At 43.8% G+C, this 10,561-nt stretch overlaps 1 protein-coding gene across 1 annotated transcript in view; it reads left to right on the forward strand.

Moving 5' to 3' along the window:
- The window catches only part of zglp1 (zinc finger GATA like protein 1), a 61,117-nt gene that overhangs the window by 12,501 nt on the left and 38,055 nt on the right, over positions 1-10,561 (forward strand). The window lies entirely within an intron of this gene.

Raw genomic sequence — 10,561 nt, forward strand, 5'->3', positions numbered from 1 at the left:
TTGGTTTCTGACAAACCGACCATAACGGAGAGTGTCTTTTGCGCTTGCAGCATGGCTTAGCCCCCTCTTCAGTGATTGCTGGTTTCAAGCGCTAGATGTCAAGGGCAATGCCGTGCAATAATAATAACGACAAATACAGTTCCATGTCGGACAATACTTTGATTGTCATTCCTGCCTGTGTGCAGTGAAAGTAATGCTAAAATGTACCTTCATTTCTTTCTAGAGCAAATGATCTCAGACATGCATTTTGGAATACGCATACATGAACAGGGAGGGAATGATTTGATGTAGCCTAACGACTGTGATTAAAACATGTGTCCGATTATTTTGGCCAGGTCATATTTGCATCATAATGTTCTAGAGCCGCTAGTATGTACTCAGTGTACCCGAATGCCTGCTTGTGACCAAGGCTGAATCTCCGAAGTGGATGGCATTGGAATATATTCAGCAATACATGTAAATCTACGAAAGGGAGAAAGGGGGGAAAGGGGATGTTTAACAGCCAAAAGCTTTCCATTATCTCCCCCCCCCCCACACACACACACACACACTGTTCTGGTTGTGTGTTGTTATTGAGACACTAAATAAGTACCACATGATCACTGCACAACACATCCTGTATTACAGTTGCTTCATTTATCAAACACATCTGCCAGTGCAGACATCAAACATTTCTATTCCTCTACGTTGAGTTTTTCATCCACGGTTTGAGTCTGGCATCTCTGGTATTGATGTGGCTAGGTGCTTTGTACACGGACGTTTTGTTGTGTCTCTGGCGAGTGGTGACGACTATGCTGACCATGGTTGGCTGGCAGCTTCGGGGGGTACAGCGTTTGGCCACCTGCAAAGCAGTAACTGTGTGGGGGAGATGAGAGGAAATCAAATGCAAACCTGTGGGCTCCATGAAGTCCCTCATTCTTGTGAGAGCGAGAGAGAGAGAGAGAGAGAGAGAGAGAGAGGGAAAGAGAGCATGTGAATATATCCGAGACAACTGATGGAGCTGTGGCATATGCATGCGTGGGCAGAACTTTTTTTTTAAATATATATTTTTTGGTCTTTTTGACTTTATTTGTGATAGTATAGTGAAGTTGGTGACAGGAAGCGAGTGGGGGGAGAGAGAGATGGGGAAGGGCTGGCAAAGGACCCGGGCCGGGAATCGAACCCAGGTCGGACGCATCGTAGAGGAGTGCCCTACCGTTGGGCCGCGGCTCGCAGCTTTGGGGTACAGCGTTTGGCCACCTGCAAAGCTATAACTGTGTGGGGGAGACGAGGAAATCAAATGCAAACCTGCCTGTGAGCTCCATCATAAAGTCATAAAAGACTAGACTACAGTCCATTGTAAGCAAAACAAGGGGTTTGAAGATAGTATTTGTTTAATACATTAAACATTGTGTGTGTGTGTGTGTGTGTGTGTGTGTGTGTGTGTGTGTGTGTGTGTGTGTGTGTGTGTGTGTGTGTGTGTGTGTGTGTGTGTGTGTGTGTGTGTGTGTGTGTGTGTGTGTGTTAGAGAGAGAGAGAGAGAGAGAGAGAGAGGGAGAGAGAGAGGGAGAGAGGATATGTGAGACATATTATTAATATAATATTATTGGAGCTGTGGCCTGTGCATGCGCTGGTAGAACTGAATAGAATTAAATAGAATATATTTCACTTGTCATTAACTAGTACAACACAATTAAGCAATCATTTTTTAGTGAAGTAATAAATAATTAAGATAAAAGACTAGAAAAAATACTCAAAAAACTCAACACATATATCTATATATCCCAACCACACACATCCACATGTCCAAGTACATAGGCTACTTCAAACCTCACACACCACATATCACAGTCATACCCAACACATTAATTGAACATCAACATTAAATTATACTTCTGTAGCATAATTTAATGCAGTAGTGGCTGCTGGTAAAAGCTGCTTTTCAGTCTGTTTGTTCTGTATAGGATTGTGGTAAATCATCCATTTCCTTCGTCTCCATTGTACAGTGACCCACAGCAAAGGAGATTAATACAGACCACATTCCCTCGATAATGCCATTACTACTTTGTTGTCCATTTTGTTGTATCAAACAGAATATAAAAACTACAAAGTTGACTCAAAATTGCTTCACATACACATTCACACGTTGACTCGGAAGGCTGCCGTACAAGACGATAATGTCCGAGGTTGTAGAAAGGAGAAATACATTAGGCCTAGCATTTTATTTGCAGTCAAACCTTTAAACACAGACACACAGACACAGACACACACACACACACACACACACACACACACACACACACACACACACACACACACACACACACACACACACTGTCTCTCTCTCTCTCTCTCTCTCTCTCTCTCTCTCTCTCTCTCTCTCTCTCTCTCGGACACAGCATCTCACAGCCTCATGTCTATGCCCGTGAGCAGCAGTGTAGTCTACTTTTTTATGGTGGGTAAACCATCATCAGTGGTGTAGTCTACTTTTTTATGGTGGGTATACTGTACATTTGAGCATTTTTTGAAGTGGGTATACTGTATATTTTTGTGCTATTCAAAACAATGGATCAATCAATTTTAAGTGGGTATACTGAAATCCCTGAAATTTAGAAGTGGGTATACTCCGTATACCCGCATTCTACGTAGACTACACCACTGCCGGTGAGACAGGTGGGTTGTTGACAGACCCCTCTCCTCAAACTCCTACTCATACAAACCCTCTCCTCCCATTCTCACGCCTAAACTCTGAATGTGGAAAGCCCTCAAAGGCTCTCTATATGTATGTTCCAACACCGCTTGCACCAACCCCCCCCCCCCCCCAAAGCCTGAACATTTCCAGTCGAGGGGTTGGTGGGGGCAACGCTGAAAGGCTTCGGCGTCTTGTCTATCGTCACCGTAAATGGCTGCAGAGCATGTAAATCCATCTCGTAACTGTCATGAATGCAGTGTTTCTCTCTCTCTCTCTCACACACATTCTCTTTCGGTCTCTCTCTCTCTCTCTCTCTCTCTCTCCCCCTCTCCCTCCTCCAAGAGCTCCGCTTGTCTGAGCTACAGTTCCACTCTCAACAGTACTAGCAGAGAGAGTAGAGAGAGAGACTATTATTGCAAGGGGGAGTGGGGAGAAAACCCCCTTTAGGCAGACCTAGGCAGAACTAAGGACTGTTCTATTCAATGCTAGGAGTATTATGACACGCCCCTTTAGGCAGACCGGAACCTGGTTATGTTAGGTGCCCATAGCAACCTATTACATTGGCATATCTCTATATACTTAAAGAATCTCTGGTGTGAGCATGTGGAGCATGAGGCGAAACACGGCATGTAGCATTGGAGTGTACAGTACTGTAGCACAGCAGTGACCCACAGGAGTTGTCTTGGTGTGTGGTGCTGAAGTGCTCACACACACGTCGCACACACACAAACACTCACACTCACACGCCTTCAATCAAAGACAAATTTCTACTATGGCAACATATTAGGCAATAAAGTTTTTGAATCTTGGAATTTTGGAATCTTGAAGGCAGAGCATAGCAAAAGAGCGAGGAGCCATTGGTCGTCATTGCGTTAAGCTGCTGTTGCTTTTCCTGGCGAAGTGCTCTCTGGCAAGATGATCATACTTAAAGTGATACAGTCCCATTTTAATAATATAATAAGCTCATTTTACACCTCCCCTTGAGTTAAATTATAATGTTTTACAGTTCTCCTGTACTTTCAACCGTTTTCTAGTTATAATAATAATAATAATAATAATAATAATTGTATTTGTATAGCACTGTGTCATACAAGGCATGTAACTCAAAGTGCTTAACAAATGGGAAAAAACATTGTTAGAGATAGATTTAAAAGGAGAGGTATAGAGGAGAGGCAGAAAAAGCAAGAAGGCAGAGGAAGAAGAGATAGACAGAGAATGTAGAGTCATAAGGTCAACGTAGGTTAGGACCAGGATTCTTAGATGTGTAAGGTCCATAGTGGTTGGGCCTATCATAAGTCATAGATAGTCACACAGAGATTGGGCGCTCAGGTGCGGCCCCTGGTGGCATCAGGGGTGAGGAAAAAACTCCCTTTCGCTTGATTCATAGTTTGTGAGGGGGAAAAAAAGCTCGGTGAGGTCTGAGAAAAAAGACCCCCTGTAGTCAGGAAGAAACCTCAGGCAGAGACCAGCGGCCACCTAGGGGAGCCCCCTGCCAGGGCTGGATTGCGAGTAGTAAGGGCGCTGCGGCGGCTGGGACACTATGACGCCTTGGCAGCTAGGAGTTGGCAAGGATGAAGAGGTGGGTCTTCAGCTGCTTCTTAAAGGAGTCGACGGAGGTGGCTGATCGGATCTCGATGGGGAGGGCGTTCCATCTCTTGGGCGCATAGCAGGCAAACGCGGCGTCGCCGATCTTCTTCTGCGGGGGGGTGGGGGTCCTTAGCAGCTTGGCATCAGTGGACCTGAGAGCTCGAGCAGGGGCATAAAAAGAGAGCATGTCTGAGATATAGCTAGGGGCAAGTCCAGTTAATGCTTTAAATACTGTGAGCAGAATCTTAAAGTCGATTCTGTATGAGACAGGTAACCAGTGCAGGTCTGCCAAGACAGGAGAGATGTGCTCTCTCATTCTGGTTCTTGTTAGGATTCTTGCCGCAGAGTTTTGAATGAGTTGCAATTTGTCAATTAATTTTTTTTGGGAGACCAGAGAAGAGAGCATTGCAGTAGTCAATCCTACTGGTGACAAAGGCATGAATAAGTTTCTCAGCGTCTTGTCGGGGGGCCAAGCCGCGCACTTTGTTGACATTTCTAAGATGGAAAAAAGCAGATTTTGTTATCTTGTTGATGTGAGGCTCAAAGCTCAAATCCGAGTCTATGACCACACCTAGGCTAGTAACCTTATCTTTAATGTGTATGCTTAGGTCACCTAGGCTTGAGTGGAGTTTTGCACGTTTTTTCTTAGGCCCAATGAGCAACACTTCAGTTTTATCTTCATTTAATTTTAGGAAGTTACTGTTCATCCAATCTGTAATGGCAGACATGCATTTAGTCAAGGCATGAATGGCAGTGGTTTGGCTAGGCTCGACAGAGATATATAGTTGAGTGTCATCGGCATAGCTATGAAAATCAACATTGTGCTCTCTGATGATGGAGCCCAGGGGCAACATATAGAGAGAGAAGAGGAGAGGGCCCAAGCAACTACCCTGAGCAACTCCAAAAGGCACATCATACTTGTTGGAGACGTATTCTCCGATGGTGACAAAAAACTGTCTTCCTGTAATATATGTTTTGAACCACTCTAAGACGTGACCGGACAAGCCTACCCAAGATTCAAGGCGGTCAATTAGTATGTTGTGGTCTATCGTGTCAAAGGCGGCACTGAGGTCGAGGAGGATAAGTGCTGAAACTTTGTTTGCGGCAGTGCTGAGCCTAAGATCACTTATTATTTTGGTTAGTGCTGTTTCGGTGCTATGGTTGGCTCTAAAGCCTGATTGGAATTTTTCCAAGATATCATTCCCAGCCAGATGTTGATTAAGCTGTTTAAATACAACTTTTTCTAGTACCTTGCTTATAAAGGGGAGGTTTGATATAGGTCTGTAGTTGTTTAAAGAATTCTGATCTAAATTTGTCTTTTTTAGGAGTGGCTTTACCATGGCTGTTTTGAATGAGCTTGGAAAAATGCCTGTAAGCATAGAGGTGTTAACAATTTGCAGTAAAGGTGCTGCTAAGCAACCAAGTATGTTTTTTAGCAGATATGTGGGGGATCGCGTCAAGGCTGCAGGTAGACTGCTTACTTTCCCTGACTATTTTACAGAGGTCGTCCTCTGTAATTGGACAAAACTTTTGGAAGCTCTCAGGTCTCCTAGGGGGGTTTAACCCTCCCCTCGGTGTATCGCCTGAGTGGGCGACAGAGGTTGCTGCGTTTCCACCTTGGATGCCTTCTCTAATGTCGGCAATCTTTTTATTAAAAAATCTAGCAAATTCCTCGCACTTGGCATGTGATGCTGCATTTAGGTTGTTATTGCTATGTGTTGGATTAAGCAGGTGGTCAATAGTGGAAAAAAGAACTTTCGCATTATGCTGGTTGTCTGTTATGATTTTGGAAAAATATGCTTTTCTCTCTGAGCGTACCGCATTATTGTAGGAGGAGATCTCATCCCTAAGGGATTGTCTGTGGACTTCTAATTTAGTTTTCCTCCAAAGACGCTCGGTTACTCTGCATTTTCTTTTTAAGGCTCTAAGTGAGTCATTCATCCAAGGTGAATACCTAGCTCTGGTTCTTGTCGTCGTTCTAATTGGAGCTATGTTATCTAGAATTCCTCTTAAGTTGTTGTTGAAGCTATCAACCATTTCATCAGGTGTGCAGTGACCATTTAGTAGGTCACCTGATTTGATGAGGTCTGAAATCTTAAGCTCAGCAGAGGCATTAATGCGTCGTCTGTGAATGACATTGTTGGGTGTGCTAATTTGTGTTGAAATGTCAAAATCAAAAAACACACAGTGGTGGTCGGAGAGGCCGACGTCCGTGACCGATATATTATTGATATCAAGTGCATGTGAAATAACAAGGTCAAGTGTGTTGCCTTTTCGATGGGTAGGCTGTTCTGTAACATTCTGGACGAGACCGAATCCATTTAATGTGTCTAAGAAAGACTTGGCTATTGCGTCATCTGATTTATTTACGTGGATATTAAAGTCGCCAGCAATTATTGCTTTGTCATAGTTGGTAAGTACGTCCGACATGAAGGTGGAGAAATCAGATAGAAATGACGAAGAGAATTTCGGTGGACGGTACAGAACAATAATGATCAGTTTGAGGTTTGCTTGGACCCTCATTGCCATGTATTCAAATGAAGAGAAAGAGCCCAGATTCATCTTAGTACAATTAAATTTGTTGGAGAAAAGTATGGCTACGCCTCCGCCTCGTTTCTTTGGTCTCGGGGCGTGAAGGAATTTGTAATCGGAAGGGCAAGCCTCAATAAAAGTAGCAGCCCCGTCGTCTTTAAGCCATGTTTCGGTAAGGAACATAAAGCTTATGTTTTTGTCCGAGACCAGCTGGTTTACTACGAAGCTTTTGTTGGTCAAGGACTGCACGTTAAGTAATGCAGCATTAACATTCAAAGTAGTAGAGCTATTGTTTATGCGTTCAGGTGCAATCGTAATTAGGTTGTTGTGTACACAACCAGAGGGTCTATATCTGCGAGCTTTCCTACGGGTAGTTATGGCAGTGCAAATTTTTCCTCCAAGCTAACAGTTAACATTGAGTCCTATGAGCAGGGGCGTAGCACCAAATTTGGGGCCCTATGAACAACTTCTTTCATGGGCCCCCCTACTCACAAAACTCCCCTCCCCCTCAACAACCCCCCCGCGCGCGCATACCGTCTGATATTGTCATCCTCCTTGCCTTCCTCAGAAAACTCCTCTATGGTTTCCTCCCCTTCACTTGAATCATCCTCATCTTCAACCATATGATAGCCTATCACAGAACAGACATAGGCCTAATGTCCTTATTTTTTCACATCACCAGTTGTGAAAAGTGGGCTATCATATTCATAGAGATGACCTTTAATCACTTCATCACTATGGTGTGAGGGGGAGGAGAGAGACTGGTAAATATCTCTTCACAATGCATTTAGCCTAATATTTCGTGCACTAAGGAGACATGAGACATTGATATAGAACGGAACTTTCTTCAATGTGCATCCCTGAACAGAAACAAACGCGTTTGCGCACACATTCATTCACTTGCACTGACCCGCTGCACGCACCCACACGTCATTTGTCCGTTAGTTGTTTTTAGGGAGAGCAAGGAATAGAGAATCAGCTGTGATTTACTGGCAGAAGCTTACTATGGAATGTCGCTTAAAATAGGATAGAACAAAAGTAGGCCTATCGCTGTTTGGATTTGATGTCGTTATTCTCAACCTTTTAAAGTCAGGGCACCCCGAACCTAGTCACATTTAGAAATCATTATTTATTAGGCTACTGCATATAGTTCCAGATTTAAATTGGCCAGCAACTATTTCACATTAGAGTACCTTAAATGGGTAATTGTCATGAGCACTCAATGCAGATAGGCTACCTGCTCAGCACGGAGGTAGGCTACTCTGCCTATCTTTTGTCGTGCGCTTTGCGCAGATTAGAATGGCGTCAGCAGCATTCAAAACGCAGACTGGTGCCCAGTCAAAATCTCGTCATTAATTTACCACACTTCAGCTACAACGGACGTTGTCAGATGGCCAGGGAAAGTAACCAGAGCTTTCATATTGAGAGTGTTGAGACCGCAAAATAAAAGCAGAATGACGGTTCAGGACTGACAGCTCGCACCGCCACCTTGACATTGGCAACTGATGAACGTGACGTCCATTAATATCGTTACGAGGATCTGCAAATTTGATGCACCCGATTGAGAAACTGCTTTCCCTCAACACTAGGATATTAGGCTAGTTAAAATAGGCTCACCTTCTCTCAAGTTCGCACAATTTGTATCTGCTGTGACAGGGGGCATCTTCACGTTTGTGACATTTTCTTGATTCATTTTACAAATTACCTTTGCTATCATTTGGATATTTGAACCAACATCGACCTCACCGACCCTATGTTAGTCTTGTGACTTGTTAGCCTATATCAAAGACAAATATGGGTTCAATAGCCTATCACAATTAAAGCCAAAAAATGAGATTATTTTTTTATTTGACTTCGGTCTATCACAGTAGGCCACACGGAATGGGAATGAGATAGGCCTAACCAGTCAGCCTACTTTAGGCTGTAATTTTGACATTTGAGCTCACCTTTCTTGCAAGAAATCAGCTGCAGTTGCTTCATCTGGTTTCCCCTGTCCCTCTTGCCTTTCTATTCTTTTTGTGAAAGCCTGTGGTGTTTTAGACATCTTTCATTGCTAACCGGCTGCTGCGTTTAATGCTTAATAATGAAGTGTGAGTGTTGATTACGCATATTGTGCAATCAAAAGTCCGCGAGAGGGCGGACTAAACCAATGCGTACTGATTATGGGGGTGTTTGATATATATTATAGCCTATTTGGATAGGATAGGATATCCAATTTAACAGATGTATTTCCAGAGAACATTGGAATTACATAAATTACCAACATGTATTGACATTATTGTAAAAAATAATGTTTAAAAAGCAAAACAAGAAGAACATTTTCCATAGGGCCCCCCAGGTGGGCTGGGCCCTAAGAATGAGTCGGGGTTTTACCCCCCTGATCCACGCCGCTGCCTATGAGACCAGTTAGCCGTGAGCTGGTCTCATAGGACTCAATGTTAACCGCTAGCATGGAAGTAAAATTTGCACTGCCATACCCCAAGAACGGTTGAAAGTACAGGAGAACGGTAAAACCCTATTATTTAACTCAAGGGGAGGTGTAAATTAAGCTTATTTCCAAAAATGGGACAGTATCACTTTAATCTTATTCAAATATGACCCACCTTTCAGTTCAACCCCCCCCCCCCCTTCTGTCCCCTCCTCTATCATCTTGCTGCTTCTCACCCCATCTTCCTCTTTAAAGATGCACCTTGTGGGATGGTGGCCAGAGCATCGCAACTATTCTGTTCATTGAGGATGTGCTGTCTACCGCCAAATTAGATCTTTTCATAAATATGTACTAGGTAATGAACTAATATTTACTAGTATGACCAAAGTTTTGCTGCTAAAAATGTCTATTTCTGGAAATTGTAAATAGCAGACGATGGAGAAGATCCCCCTTTTCATGTATGAAAAATGCAATTTTCCCGGTCATAATGAATACTTAAAATTTGATGGTGGTGGTGAGTATTCATGAAAAATGTGTCATTTGTAAATGGGCAGCGTTAATCCTGGAAATAAACGACTAAAATATTAAACAGTACACCTTTAAAGGCACGTACTCTCAGTTCAGGTAAGTTCAAGAGGTCTCTGGCAGCACACGTTTATGTGCGTGTGATACGGCAGAACATGTTTTAGTGTGCGTGTATATTGGGAGAGAGAGAGAAACACCCGCCCAACCACCCCCATAAGAAGAAGGATAGGCCTAGTGGCATATAGCAGCAAAGCCACACACAGACAGACACACACATACATACATACACACACACACACACACACACACACACACACACACACACACACACACACACACACACACACACACACACACACACACACACACACACACACAACCACCACCCCCATAAGCAGAGGGATAGTGGCATATAGCAGCAAAGCCACACACACACACACACACACACACACACCCATAAGCAGAGGGATAGTGACATATAGCAGCGAAGCCACACACACACACACACACACACACACACACACACACACCCATAAGCAGAGGGATAGTGACATATAGCAGCAAAGTTAAGCCACCCAGAAGGCCAGTGAGTGAGCTCACACCTCAGCAATGTGTTGAGCATTAGGACTAGAGGGACGCATGCAGACAGGGAATGGCTAGAATACTTGGAGAAGAGGAAAAACGAGGGGGTAAGAAATAACAGGGGCGTGTGTGGACTGCAGGGATAAGAGCACGTAAGCAGACAACAGAGGCAGATGATGGAGGGTGCATTCCAATATGCAGACTTCGTCCTCCACTTGTGCTTGTGGCCTCACATG

This window comes from Engraulis encrasicolus, chromosome 1 (assembly GCF_034702125.1).
Source record: "Engraulis encrasicolus isolate BLACKSEA-1 chromosome 1, IST_EnEncr_1.0, whole genome shotgun sequence".
NCBI classification, from domain to species: Eukaryota; Metazoa; Chordata; class Actinopteri; order Clupeiformes; family Engraulidae; genus Engraulis; species Engraulis encrasicolus.